The sequence below is a fragment of the Bubalus kerabau genome, chromosome 1, assembly GCF_029407905.1.
Source record: "Bubalus kerabau isolate K-KA32 ecotype Philippines breed swamp buffalo chromosome 1, PCC_UOA_SB_1v2, whole genome shotgun sequence".
Classification (NCBI taxonomy): domain Eukaryota; kingdom Metazoa; phylum Chordata; class Mammalia; order Artiodactyla; family Bovidae; genus Bubalus; species Bubalus kerabau.
In genome coordinates this window covers 46,872,925-46,887,647 of record NC_073624.1, presented here as the reverse complement: position 1 = coordinate 46,887,647, position 14,723 = coordinate 46,872,925, and the positions used below count along the sequence as shown (strand labels likewise).

Below are 14,723 nucleotides of genomic sequence, written 5' to 3'. Positions count from 1 at the left end.
GGAGATGTTTGCTATGTGGCAGCCAATGTGGAGAAAACAGGACTACTTCACAAGGTAACAAAAAAGCAAGCAGGCAACAAACAGAAGCCTCTTTACTCCAGCAGAGCCAGCTCAGACACCAGCCTCCCTTGGAAGAGGCCTCTTTACGCAGAAAAAAGGTGATAGGGGCAGCTGGGAAACAGTACCAGCCTAGGAAGGCTGAAGTCCTCAAGACATAGATCCAGGCTGGTAGAAAGCTGGTTTCGAGCTGGCAGGGACCCCCACACTGAAACAGTCTTCTGAAGGAGGTCATTCTGGCTGGGCAATGTCACAGAGGGATTTTGGAGTTAGCCACACCTAAGTTCAGAGCCTGGCTTTGCCACTTAATAACTGTGATCTTGGGCAAGGGTCTTTACCTCTCTAGAACCTCAGTTTCCTTGTCCTGTAAACGGGAAGAGTCATAATAATCTCCTGTTCATAGGAGCGTTGTAAGGCCTTGCTGTTCAAATGGCAGTTGAGTACCAGCAGTGAGGGCATCATGAGAGGAGCTTAGCAGAAATGCAGATTCTCAGGCCCTGCCCCATCTAGTTCAACTGTACTGAATTAGAGTCTGCATTTTGGATAAACAACAGGGTCTTACTGTAGAGCACAGGGATCTATATCTGATACCCTGGGACAAACCATAATGGAAAAGAATATGGGGAATTCTCTGGTTCTCCAGAGGTTAAGACTCAAGTGCTCTCACTGCCAGGGCCCAGGTTTGATCCCTGGTTGTCAGACTAAGATCCCATAAGATGTACAGCATGGCCAAAAAAGAGAAAAGGACATGAAAAAGCATATATATATAACTGAGTCACTTTGCTGTACAGAAATTAACAGTGTTGTAAATAAACTATACTTCAATAAAAATACATAAGAAAAGAATTCATATTTTAACAATATCTTTGTAACAAGACTAGTATGTGTCTGAATGTTTGAGATGTGCTATTGCAAGGACTAACTTGGATAATAACTGTTTTCTTTCTGATACTAGGAGGGCAGTAAAGGATAGCGATTTTTGTTATTTTTAATGTCCTTTTTCTTTCATGCCAGACACAGTTTCCTTATGAATTATCCTGACTTCCTAGTAACCTGTATTACTGTATTAATAGTAATAGCATTACTCAGTTCAGTTCAGTCACTCAGTCGTGTCTGACTCTTTGCGACCCCATGGACTGCAGCATGCCAGGCCTCCCTGTCCATCACCAACTCCCAGAGTCCATCCAAACCCATGTCCATCGAGTCAGTGATGCCATCCAACCATCTCATCCTCTGTCGTCCCCTTCTCCTCCTGCCCTCAATCTTTCCCAGCATCAGGGTCTTTTCAAATGAGTCAGCTCTTTGCACCAGGTGGCCAAAATATTGGAGTTTCAGCTTCAACGTCAGTCCTTCCAATGAACACCCAGGGCTGATCTCCTTTAGGATGGACTGGTTGGATTTCCTTGCAGTCCAAGGGACTCTCATGAGTCTTCTCTAACACCACAGTTCAAAAGCATCAATTCTTCGGTGCTCAGCTTTCTTTATAGTCAAACTCTTACATCCATACATGACTACTGGAAAAACCATAGCCTTGACCAGACAGACCTTTGTTGGCAAAGTAATGACTCTGCTTTTTAATATGCTGTCTAGGTTGGTCATAACTTTCCTTCCAAGGAGTAAACATCTTTTAATTTCATGGCTGCAATCACCATCTGCAGCCATCTTGGAGCCCAGAAAAATAAAGTCAGCCACTGTTTCCACTCTTTCTCCATCTATTTACCATGAAATGATGGGACTGGATGCCATGATCTTAGTTTTCTGAATGTTGAGCTTTAAGCCAACTTTTTCACTCTCCTCTTTCACTTTCATCAAGAGGCTCTTTAGTTCTTCACTTTCTGCCATAGGGGTGGTGTCATCTGCATATCTGATATTTTTGATATTTCTCCCGGCAATCTTGATTCTAGCTTATGTTTCTTCCAGCCCAGCATTTCTCATGATGTACTCTGCATATAAGTTAAATAAGCAGGGTAACAATATATAGCCTTGATGTACTCCTTTTCCTATTTGGAACCAGTCTGTTGTTCCATGTCCAGTTCTAACTGTTGCTTCCTGACCTGCATACAGGTTTCTCAAGATGTAGGTCAGGTGGTCCGGTATTCCCATCTCTTGAAGAATTTTCCACAGTTTATTGTGATCCACACAGTCAAAGGCTTTGGCATAGTCAAGAAAGCAGAAATAGATGTTTTTCTGGAACTCTCTTGCTTTTTCGATGATCCAGTGGATGTTGGCAATTCGATCTCTGGTTCCTCTGCCTTTTCTAAAACCAGCTTGAACATCTGGAAGTTCATGGTTCACGTACTGTTGAAGCCTGGCTTGGAGAATCTTAAGCATTACTTTACTAGCGTGTGAGATGAGTGCAATTGTGCACGGCGGCTGCGACGGTGCATGAGCGTGGGGGCTGTGAAGGCGCACAAGCGTGACTGAGAGGTGCTACCCTGGGCCCGAGGTCAGGGGCGGTGGCTGAGAGGAGCTGACCACATCAGAGGTAAGGAGCAGAGGCTGTGCTTTGCTGGAGCAGCCGTAAAGAGAGACCCCATGTCCAAGGTAAGAGAAACCCAAGTAAGATGGTAGGTGCTGAGAGAGGGGATCAGAGGGAAGACAGACTGAAACTACAATCACAGACAACTAGCCAATCTAATCACACTAGGACCACAGTGTTTTCTAACTCAATGAAACTAAGCCATGCCATGTGGGGCCACCCAAGATGGCCGGGTCATGGTGGAGAGGTCTGACAGAATGTGGTCCACTGGAGAAGGGAATGGCAAACCACTTCAGTATTCTTGCCTTGAGAACTCCATGAACAGTATGAAAAGGCAAAAAGATAGGACACTGAAAGATGAACTCCCCGGGTTGGTAGGTGCCCAATATGCTACTGGAGATCAGTGGAGAAATAACTCCAGAAAGAATGAAGGGATGGAGCCAAAGCAAAAACAACACCCAGTTGTGAATGGGACTGGTGATGGAAGCAGAGTTTGATGCTGTAAAGAGCAATATTGCATAGGAACCTGGAATGTTAAGTCCATGAATCAAGGCAAACTGGAAGTGCTCAAACAGGAGATGACAAGAGTGAACATCAACATTCTAGGAGTCAGTGAACTAAGATGGACTGTAATGGGTGAATTTAACTCAGATGACCATTATATCTAGTACTGTGGGCAGGAATCCCTTAGAAGAAATGGAGTAGCCATCATAGTCAACAAAAGAGTCTGAAATGCAGTACTTGGATGCAACCTCAAAAACTACAATGATCTCTGTTTGTTTCCAAGGCAAACCATTCAATATCGTGGTAATCCAAGTCTATGCTCTGACCAGTAATGCTGAAGAAGCTGAAGTTGTACAGTTCTATGAAGACCTACAAGACCTTCTAGAACTAACACCTAAAAAAGATGTCCTTTTCATTATACAGGACTGGAATGCAAAAGTAGGAAGTCAAGAAACACCTGGAGTAACAGGCAAATTTGGCCTTGGAGTACAGAATGAAGCAGGGCAAAGGCTAATTGAGTTCTGCCAAGAGAACGCACTGGTCATAGCAAACACCCTCTTCCAACAACACAAGAGAAGACTCTACACATGGACATCACCAGATGTTTGACATCGAATTCACATTGATTATATTCTTTGCAGCCAAAGATGGAGAAGCTCTATACAGTCAGCAAAAACAAGACCGGGAGCTGACTGTGGCTCAGATCATGAACTCCTTATTGCAAAATTCAGACCGAAATTGAAGAAAGTGGAGAAAACCACTAGACCATTCAGGTATGACCTACCTAAATCAAATTCCTTATGACTATATAGTGGAAGTGAGAAATAGATTTAAGGGACTAGATCTGATAGACAGAGTGCGTGATGAACTATGGATGGAGGTATGTGACACTGTACAGGAGACAGTAATCAAGACCATCCCCAAGAAAAAGAAATGCAAAAAAGGAAAATGGCTGTCTGAGGAGGCCTTACAAATAGCTGTGAAAAGAAGATAAGCAAAAAGCAAAGGAGAAAAGGAAAGATATAAGCATCTAAATACAATATTGTAAAGTAATTAACCTCCAATTAAAATAAATAAATTTATATTAAAAAATGTAATCCAGAAAAGAAACCAAAGAAGAATAAAATTTTTATTACTTTAATTTTTTCTAATATGAAACATAAATGTTCTCTGAGATTAAAAAAGAAAAAAAAAAAAGAAAGATATAAGCATCTGAATGCAGAGTTCCAAAGAATAGCCAGGAGAGATAAAGCCTTCCTCAGTGATCAATGCAAAGAAATAGAGGAAAATTATAGAATGGGAAAGACTAGAGATCTCTTCAAGAAAATTAGAGATACCAAGGGAACAATTTATGCAAGGATGGGCTCAATAATGGACAGAAATGGTAGGGACCTAACAGAAGCAGAAGATATTAAGAAGAGGTGGCAAGAATACACAGAAGAACTGTACAAAAAAGGTCTTCATGACCCAGATGATCACAATGGTGTGATCACTCACCTAGAGACAGACATCCTGGAATGTGAAGTCAAGTGGGCCTTAGAAAGCATCACTACGAACAAAGCTAGTGGAGGTGATGGATTCCAGTTGAGCTATTTCAAATCCTGAAAGATGATGCTGTGTAAGTGCTGCACTCAATTTGCCAGCAAATTTGGAAAACTCAGCAGTGGCCACAGGACTGGAAAAGGTCAGTTTTCATTCCAGTCCCAAAGAAAGGCAATGCCAAAGAATAGCATTACTATTAATGCTAAAACTTATCATGTGGATAAGAGAATATCTTATTTATTCAATGCACAGGTATTTATTGATCTACGAGTAAGCATATGAAACTGCACAACACCATTTCTGGGGTTCTTCCTACATGCCAGGCCCCACTAAATACTTCCCATGGGTGAACCCACTTAAATCTTCTACCAACCCCAAGAAGGTATGAGTCTTGGTTGCATATTACAAATAATCTCCAGGAATTGGCAACGTATTTTGGTAAAGGGATACATAGTCAAGGTTTCTGGCTTTGCAGCCATAAGGTCCCTGCTGCAACTACTCAACTCTGCCCTTGTAGCATGAGAATAGCCATCAGCAATGAGTGTGGATGTGTTCCAATAAAACTTTATTTAGAAAAATGGTGGGCCAAATTTGGTCTGTCTATTACAATTTGGCCCGAGAACATAGTGCCCTGTACTAGGGAAAAGCTGTGTGGTCCAGAGTGGAGGGATGTTTTTCTTTTGACTATGTGGCCATCACCATGCTTGGTTCCAGGCTGGGCATAGAAGGTTTATGGGTGCAAAATCAGGCCTGGTCCATGCCTTAATTGAGTTTAAGTTCTCATGAAGGACATATGGCACAGATGAACATGTAATTAACAATTAAGATGAAGTGCTATGCAAGAAAATTACCCATATGGCACCATGAAGGCAAGTGGTAGGCTAATGTACTGCAAGGAGATCAAACCAGTCAATCCTCAAGGAAATCAGCCCTTCATTGGAAGGGCGGATGCTGAAGCCCAAACTCCAATACTTTGGCCACCTGATACGAAGAACTGACTCCTTGGAAAAGACCCTGATGCTGGGAAAGATTGAAGGTAGGAGGAGAAGGGGACAACAGAGGATGAGATGGTTAGATGGCATCACTGACTCAGTGGACACGAGTTTGAGCAAGCTCTGGGAGTTGGTAATGGACAGGGAAGCCTGGCGTGCTGCAGTCCATGGGGTCGCAGAGAGTCGGACACGACTGAGCTGAACTGAGTGTCACCTGTAGATGGCTGATGCTGACTGAAGGATCAGTGTGTGCTGGGGACACACACACCATGGACCTGTGTGAACCCTTAGTTCTCATTTACAACTCCATAATTACTCCCATCACACACAGACTAAAACTAAGGCACAGAGAGATTAAGCCTTTTGTTCAAGCCCACTCAGGGAGCAAATGGAGGAGCTGGGTTTGTGAACCTAGGGAGTCTGACTCTAGGCTGTGTACCAAACCACTGCACCCCTGGCTCTCAGAGCACCCTCATAGCTCACCCGGGCATTGGAGAGGGCTTTCCTGAGCTTGATGGACAAGGGGAAGCTAAGTGGGCAGAATAGAGGCAGGGCGTTCTAGGGAGAGGATGCAACATGAGCAAGGGCTGGAACCTGCATGGCTCATCTGGGAACTTGGAAGGGCTGGTCACAGAGAGATAGGGCAGGGCCTTGGAGAGCTCTAAGGGAGCTGAAGCAACCCGGCCCAGGCCACCCGGGGACTCACAGGTAGCCTTTAAAGGTCTTAAAGCTAGCAGGGCCGTCACAATCTGATTTGGATTTTAATTAAAAATATATTTTTTGGCTACACCCAGGGCATGTGGGATCCTACTTCCCCAACCAGAGATCGAACCCGTGCCCCCAGCATTGGGAGCACAGAGTCTTAATCATTGGACCACTAGGGAAGTCCTGACTTGCATTTTCAGAAGCAAATGAATTAAGAAGGGGTCCGGGGTTGCTATAGGGAACCAGGAGGACTGTTGCTCACCACATAAGTGACGGTGGTGCTTGGACCTGGGCAGAGACAAAGAATCTAGCAGAGGAGGGTGCATTTCAGGGGTGTTTGCTGCTGCTGCTGCTGCTAAGTCGCTTTAGTCGTGTCCGACTCTGTGCGACCCCATAGACAGCAGCCCACTAGGCTCCTCTGTCCCTGGGATTCTCCAGGCAAGAACACTGGAGTGGGTTGCCATTTCCTTCTCCAATGCATGAAAGTGAAAAGTGAAAGTGAAGTCGCTCAGTCATGCCCGACTCTTAGCGACCCCATGGACTGCAGCCTACCAGGCTTCTCTGTCCATGGGATTTTCCAGGCAAGAGTAATGGAGTGGGGTGCCATTGAGGGGTGTTTAGGAGGTGAAGTAAAGCTTGAAGGATAACTTCTGGGTCTCAGGTTTGCTGGCTGGTTGGATAAAACCACTTATGGGGCTTGGAGAGGATCAAGGGGTAAGGAGGAAAGTCAAGGTTTGTTTGGGACACATGAAAGCTGAGGTGCTCTGGGGACATACACGGGGAGCATGGAGCGGGAGGCGGATGTGTAAGACTGGGGCACAGAGGAGCAGTGTAGGCTGAAGCTGTAAATGGGGAGTCAGACTCAGAGGTGAGCACAGCAGAGCTTGAACATGGAAGAGTAGGGGGTTTACCTTGAGGCTTGGGGAGCCCCAGTATTTAGTGACTGGCTTGGGAAGACCTTGGGCCAATCTCTTGGTGTTGCTGAGGTCTCCACTTCCTTGTCTGTAAAATGGGACTGAAAACTGGAAATCTGTCTACCTTATAGGGTGCCTGCTAAGTCACTTCAGTAATGTCCGACTCTGTGTGACCCTATGGACTGTAGCCCACCAGGCTCCATCTATGGAATTTTCCAGGCAAGAATACTGGGTGGGTTGCCATTTCCTCCTTCAGGGGATCTTCCCAACCCAGGGATCGAACCCTCCTCTCTTACATCTCCTGCAGTGGCAGGTGGGTTCTTTACCACTAGCACCACCTGGGAAGCCCCACCTTACAGGGTGACAGTAATTAAATCGGAAGAAGACTGTGGAAGCTTTTGAAAATACAGAGCGTTGGGTAAACCAGGAACAGTGTATTATTGTTTTCTATGCTAGTGATGGAAATGAAGAGTGTCATAAGCACCCAGAAGGGAATATCATCTAGCCTTTGGGAGCGGGTAGGCTCAGCCATAAATCCCTCACTCACCCTTTCTTTGGCCACGTTCTGTAGACAGATCATCTCCAATCTAGTGCCCTGTGAGCCCGGCACCCATGGTGTCCTGTGGTGGGCACAGCTGGAGGACAAGTAGATGGCTGCACTCGGGGATCCTGCTTCCACACTCAATTTGGCAGAGGAGGAGGGGAGTGGTGTGTAGGGTGGAGGGAGGTGGGCAGACCTCTGCCTAGTGCCCACTCTGCCTGGCTTGTCCTGAGGCCTGATTGTGGGTTTTCCCTTCTCTGGGTCTCAGGTCTGGCTCTGAATAGGTGGGACCAGATGACTCATAAGGTTTCATCCATCCCTGGTGGTCCTGTGCCCTGCAAACCTCCATTAGGGACCACTCAGCCAGGCTGGCCAGGTGCTGGTCGTGCCTTTCATCAAAATAGTCATCATGATCAGGTATAGGGGAAGCTGGAGCTCCTTATTTTCTTGGCATGGTGTTAAACTCTTTATGCCTGTTATTCCCTTTGGAATTTGATGTGTTCTAACAGGACACAGATGTGCTGGGTTGGGTGGAGCTTCTGGGCTCTGGGGCATCTCTCGCCCTCTCCTCCTGTATGCTGTGCTGGATGAGGAGCCAGTGACTGTGAAAGGGGATGAGCTGCTGTAAATGCAGGTGAGAGTGAGCGTGAGAGAGTGTGTGAGAAAGAGTGACAGGAGAGAGGAGGAGAGGAGGGAAGAGGCAGAGGGAGGGAGGGATGGAAGCCACTCAGAGCGGTGGTTAGGAGCATGGGCTCCTGATGTGGGCTGCTTGGGGTCCCATCCTGCACTTCCCTGGTCTCCCACTGGCAGTGTGGCCTCTCTGTCTCACTTTTCTCATCTGTGTAATGGAGACACCAACGGTACCTACTTCTTAGGGCTGTTGTGAGATGAATGAGGGTAACGTATGGTGTGTTAGGCCAAGAGTTCCATGAAAGTTTGCTCTATCTACTGACGTAGGAAAGGAATTTCAGACCCCAGCGAGCTTCCTCTGGGAGGGCCACCTGTGCAGGTGGTGGAGGCTTTCTGACTTTCTGTGGTCTCTGGGGTTGGTGATTGGCTCAGGAGAGATGGCCTGCACGCATCCCATGTTGCCCCCACCCCACGAGGCTCAGTGGCCTCCTCTGCTGCAGGACATACCCAGCTCCCAGGGCCACAATAAGGGGCAATGAGTCAACGCGTCTGAAGCCACGAGAACCGTGACTGGTACCCACAAGCCCCAGGAAATGTTAGTTCTTACATGGCAGAGAGTATTACTGTTGTTTCTAATGGGCCTGGGGTTACCTAGACTGATGTTTATTAAAGTACAGGTCGTGGACTCAGTGTGGTGAGGGTGGCATTGGGCACTTTAATAAACAAACCAGATCAGAACAGAAACTATCCCCATGGGCGGAGGGCGCGAGGCGGAGGCGCTGATCATGAAGCATTCGCTCTGGCTGCCTGGATGTGAGTTAGTAGGGGATCTAAATTAGATATTCCCGACTGCAGGATGTGGTCACCCCACCGCAGTGACCTCTGAAAGGGACGTCCCTCATGACAATTTTGCTGAAAAGGGCTACAGTTCCCGGGAAGTGGACAGGAATATGTGGCCTGGATAACCAGGGAGGCAGGTGGTATCCCAGGGCTTCCCAGGTGGTTCAGATGGTAAAGAATCTGCCTGCAATGCAGGAGACCCAGGTTTGATCCCTGGGTCGGGAAGATCCCCTGGAGGAGGAAATGGCAACCCACTCCAGTATTCTTGCCTGGAGAATCCCATGGACAGAGGAGTCTGGCAGGCTACTACAGTCCATGGGGTGGCAAAAGAGTCACTTCACAGCTGAAGTGACTTAGCAGGCACCCTTTATGGTAGATGGAGTTCTGATTTTCAGTCCCATTTTACAGACAAGAAAGTGGAGAATCCCATGGACAAAGGAGACTGGCGGCCTATAGTCGATGGGGTCACAAACAGTCAGATATGACTGAGTGACTGAACACGCACAGGTGGTATCCCAGGAATTGTACTGGGCTGGGGCCAGTCATTGTCCCTCTCTGGGCCTCAGTGTCTTCCTCATCTGTAAAATGGAGAGTGGGGTTGTGTGACCCTCATGGCATGTCTACTTTCAGCATTTCTGGAGATGGAAGGCTGTCTCCCTGAACTTCGAAGCTCTAGGGGCAAGGAGAGGCAGTGGACTTCCCTCAGCACTCCCCTGCGGTAGCTGGGGAGCCCAAACAAAGCACCGCCCTAACCCTTGTCTCATGGTATCCTCAGAATTGCCCCTCACCCCCACCTGGACTGGTATACATTGAGGTTCAGAGAAGGTGAGTATCTGGTCCAAGGTCACAGAGCAGAGCTCATCTTAAATTCAGGCCCTTTCATTCCAAGTCCCAAGCTCAGGCCTTGACACCTGGTATCCCCCACAACGACGTGCCCCCCACCCCCTGGTCCTCAGGGCCTGGTGGGACTGGCAGAGGGAGATGGAGAAGGGGGAACAGGGGAGAGCGCGGGCTTTTCTGAGGCTAGGATGGGTGGCTTTGGCTCAGCTGGAGCTCCTCCAGCCTCATTCTGGGAAGAGGAAGAATGTGCTAGGCGGCTTGAGGGAGGGTGGTTCCTTGTACATTCATTCAGCAAATCTCTCCTGACTGAGGGCAGGCCCTGCACTGGGTGGGGTGGGTGGGGCGTGGGTGGGAGCAAACTCTATTTGCAGCCACTCCCTTCAGTGTCCTCAAGCTGTTTCAGCATCCAGTGGGAAAGAAGACTCTGTAACAGAGTGGTCACCTCCCTGCGACCCAGCCTCCTCCACATCCCCGGCCTCAGAGAAGGGCTGCACTGTCCACCATCTCCCAGACGGGACACCTAGACGTCGCCTGAGTCTTCTCTCTCTCACCTCCCCACTCCACCCCGATGCAGGATGCCAGTAATTCCTGCTGGCTCCAGAACTAGTCCCCCTTCTCATCCACCTCCCTCACCCCCTCCCTGATCCGAGCCCCATGTATTTCAAGCCTAGGTCATGGCTGTCATCTCTTACTGGTCTCCCTATTCCTGCTGAGACCCCGGAGTCAGTTCTCCAGGAGAAGCGGAGCAGTGCCATTAGCCTGGACCTCAGTCCTTTCTGCTCAGAACCTTTTCGCAGTCTCATCTCAGAGTGAAGCTGAGGCCCCCAAGCCCTAGTCTGGCTTCCCATCCACAGCTCACACCCTCAGCCTCATTGTGTGACCACCTCCCATCTCCTGGACACAACACACACACACACACACACACTCACACACACACACACACCATGAAGAGACCCATGTGTGCACAAGCAGACCCACGCATACACACAGGCATTTATATTCAAACTGACAGATGCTCAGATGCACAGACACGCAGGCATCAAAAGACACAGCACACAGCACACACTCATGCCCCTGAGCACAAGACAGACACGCGGACACACCAACACACACTGAGAGTCATAGGAAGTCACACCTGGACACCACCACCTCTTCTTCACCAGCTTGAGGTAAGCAGCTTTGGCAAGAAGAGAGAGGGCTAATATTTTAAGGACAACTGGACTATATGATGATCTTCTACTTTTATCTAGTTGGTTTCACTTTTTCTATTTCATATTCAGTGCTCCCATTTCATTTAGTTTGTGTTTTCCAATTTCTCCATCTCTTCTGGTTTTTTTTTGATGTTCTTTCTCAAGCCTTTATCAAGCATAGTAGAAAAACTTTTGTATATATATATATAAATATTATATATATATGTTAGAAAACATATGAATTTTTGCCTAACTAAAAAATTTATGACATTTTGATTCCACTTGTTTGACTTATGTATGAATAGAATGCTAGATTTCTAATTAAAAAATAGATATGTAACAAACAAAAAAGGTTTACTGTATAGTACAGGGAACTATAGTTGATATCTTATAATAACCTATAATGGAAAATAATTTCAAAAATAATATATGTGTATATGTATAACTGAATCACTTTGTTGTGCACCTGAACTAGACTTCAATAAAAAAAAAAGAATATATATATATATTTAAAAAAGAAGAAGAGAGAGGGCTAAGGAGGTGCCACATAGCAGACCCAGCTGACAGCCCCATGGAGCTGCTTGGAAAAAACAGACTGGTTACCATGACTTTGTGGGTAAGTTGGTGATAGGTGGGCAAGGCCTGTATTAGCCACACCTTCGTGGGGCCCAGAAGTCCAATGACTTGGGGTGATGACTGGGACCAGTTAAGGCTGTCCCTCCTTGGACTCTGTGGCTGTGGAGAAGCTGGGGACCCCGTTGAATACCCACGGAGACTGGGCAGTAAGAGCATTCATTCATTCACTCATTCATTTGTCCCATCAGATATTAATTCGGTGCTTTCCTTCAGCCCCGTCCTTCAAGTGGTGTTGAACTTGCCTGAAGCTTGGTCTGCTGGCTTGAAAACAAGTGAGTCCCACTTTTTCTGCCAGTCCAGGAGATGAGCTCTGTGCCCCTGGCCAGTCATGCCCTCCTGGCATCCTCCGCCTCCCTCTCTGCTCCAGATCCTCCATCCAACTGGTGGATCAAGGATGGCAGGGGTTACCCAGGCCACCTCACTGGCCACCCATCCTCAGCTCCTTCCCTGGGGCTCCTCTGCCTGGCCTCTGAGCCCTGGGGCTCAGATCCTGACCTCTTCTTTCTCTGCACCACTTTCTTGATGCTGTCATCAAGTCTCATGCTGCTAAATATCGTCCCCATTCTGACCTCTCTCAGACTCCTGACTCCCGCCAGGTCCCACCCTGTGAGTCTCAGACTCCATGTCACCTCCCCAGGGAGTCCGTGGGCCTCTTTTACTTATTGTGGCCGATACTGAGCATCCATCCTTCCCCATACCAACCTGCTCCCTCCATGGGCACAAACCTTGGAGTCATCCTTTATCCTTTCCTGTCCCTGGAAATCCACATGCAACCTTTCAGAAGATCCTATATGCAGACCCTTGGGAATATTTTCAGGCTCTGACCCCTTCCCACCTCCTTCACTGCCACCACCTGCATTCAAGCTGCTGTCATCTCTTGTCTAGATGATTGATCATAACAGGCTCCTTGTTTTTTGCTTGTTTCCTCCATCAGGGTGTAACTTTCATGAAGGCGCTAACTTTCTTTATTTTGTCCACACTGAGTCCCCATACCATCAACAGTGCCCTATACATAGTGATAGTGAATATCTCCTGAGCGAATGAATGAATGGATGAATGCTTCTAGAGTCCAAGTCTCTGCATTGGTGCCACCTTCTCTAGGGAACACTTTGGAATGATGACCTCCAGTCTGGGTTAGGCACCAGGCTTCCTCAGCACCTCGGATCACCTTCTTTCCCTGCTTGAGGCATCTAGGTTAGGTTCTTGGGCCTGTCAACCCATGTAGTAGGTGAGCTGAAGGTTTAACAGACCAGAACGGGGCGGGGCAGGGTAAGTTGACTCAGGCCCCACCCACCCGAGTGCAGCCCCGCCCATCTCCCTGGACCAAAAGCCCATCTTCAGGAGAAGCTCCGCCCACCTTCCTGGGCACCAGCTCTGCCCACCACACTAGGGCAGGCAATCTTTCTAGAAGAATGACTTCTGTCTTCTAGTTTCTCTAGCCAGTCAGGTTAGAGGTTGACAGAGAATGATGGGAATTCACATCTTCCAGCTTTAAATAATTACTTTTGTTGTCTAACTCCAGACTAGCATATTACAGATCAGAGGTCAACAAACTGCCAGATGAGGCCTATTGCCTATTTTTGCAAGTGAAGTTAAGTTTCACGGGAGCAAACACAGCCATGCTCAGTTGTTTCCGGGTTTGCTTTTGTGCTACAAGGTCAAGGTTGAGTAGTTGAGACAGAAACTTTATGGCCCACAAAGCTTGGAATGTCTCTTTTCAGAAAGGGTTTGCCAATTTGTTATAGATGTTTAAAAAATATTTTTGGATTAAGTCAACTCAAGTCAGACTCCCAGAAACCTGCGTGGCTAATTTGCATTCAAGTCTTCTGTCTAGAGACACCAAAATGAACCAAACACTAAACAATTCTTCCTTTAAAATTTGGGAAATGAAGATATAGAGTAGGTAGGAATAGCTGCTGAAGAATCCTGTCTTTCCTTTCAAAATAGGAAAGGTTTATTGGGCACCTTCTATCTTCCAGGAACTGTTCTTGGTAGAGCAATGAATGAGACAAGGGTCCTGCCCCAACACTGGGCATCTGACTGATAAAGTATCACCCCCTCACTGGGCTCAGCCAGTGTGGCTTTGTGCGCAGACCCCCACGTGGCTCCCCTTTCCATCTTCTCTCTCGGGGGCGTCTCTGCAGGCCCCCGCCTCCCAAGTCCTGCTGTTTCTCTGAGGGTTCACCTACTAGGCTGTGGTCTGCCTGCAGCCACGGATGCTGCCTCATTCATTCCTCTGGAACTCTCCAACACTCAGTGCAGACTCTGACATACAGAAGGTGCTCAATTTGTTTCTATGCCCTTGCCAGGCTCCTTTGCAAGCCCTAGACCAGGTAATAGGGGCTTCCCTGGTGGCTCAGATGGTAAAGAATCTGCCCGCAATGAGAGAGACCCGAATTCAACCCTGGGTTGGGAAGACCCCTGGAGGAGGGCATGGCAACCCACTCCAGTATTCTTGCCTGGAGAATCCCGTGGACACAGGAGCCTGGTGGGCTATGGTTGATGGAGTGGTTGATGGGGTCGAAAAGAATCGGCCAAGACTGAGCAACTGACACTTTCACTTTCAAATCTCATAATGCAGAGGACGAACAAACGATTCTTCAGGAATTCCATCTGAGAGCAGTGTCGTGCAGGAATTCATAAAGGGAAAGGACGAGCCTAGTAAGATATTGCCCCTTCTCCTTTAAAAAGAGACCTATGAGTGACCTGATGTCCCCTTCCTTTTTCTTGCAGCCTGGCTGGCTTCATGTTCCACGGGCTTTGAAATGAAACCCAGATTTCAGGCTGACCTGAGAGTTGGGTTTGACGCGAGGAGTAATTATTGAAAGTGACAGGGGTGATCCATATAATAAA

At 47.5% G+C, this 14,723-nt stretch overlaps 1 protein-coding gene and 2 long non-coding RNA genes across 4 annotated transcripts in view; 2 read left to right on the top strand and 1 right to left on the bottom strand.

Annotated features, from left to right (window-relative positions):
- The window catches only part of CACNG2 (calcium voltage-gated channel auxiliary subunit gamma 2), a 121,365-nt gene that overhangs the window by 6,006 nt on the left and 100,636 nt on the right, over positions 1-14,723 (bottom strand). The window lies entirely within an intron of this gene.
- LOC129647052 (uncharacterized) overlaps positions 2,554-14,723 on the top strand; it is a 152,842-nt gene continuing 140,672 nt past the window's right edge. Inside the window, exon 1 of the long non-coding RNA XR_008712254.1 lies at positions 2,554-3,813. This is a non-coding gene — a long non-coding RNA (uncharacterized LOC129647052). The remainder of the gene's footprint in view (positions 3,814-14,723) is intronic.
- LOC129647056 (uncharacterized) lies at positions 8,271-14,720 on the top strand. 2 transcript variants are annotated; one of them, XR_008712255.1, is made up of 5 exons: positions 8,271-8,368; positions 10,711-11,213; positions 11,710-11,850; positions 12,059-12,142; positions 14,604-14,720. It is a non-coding gene; the product is annotated as an uncharacterized LOC129647056 (long non-coding RNA). The 2 variants fall into 2 exon arrangements; XR_008712256.1 differs by lacking the exon at positions 8,271-8,368 and adding an exon at positions 9,876-10,029.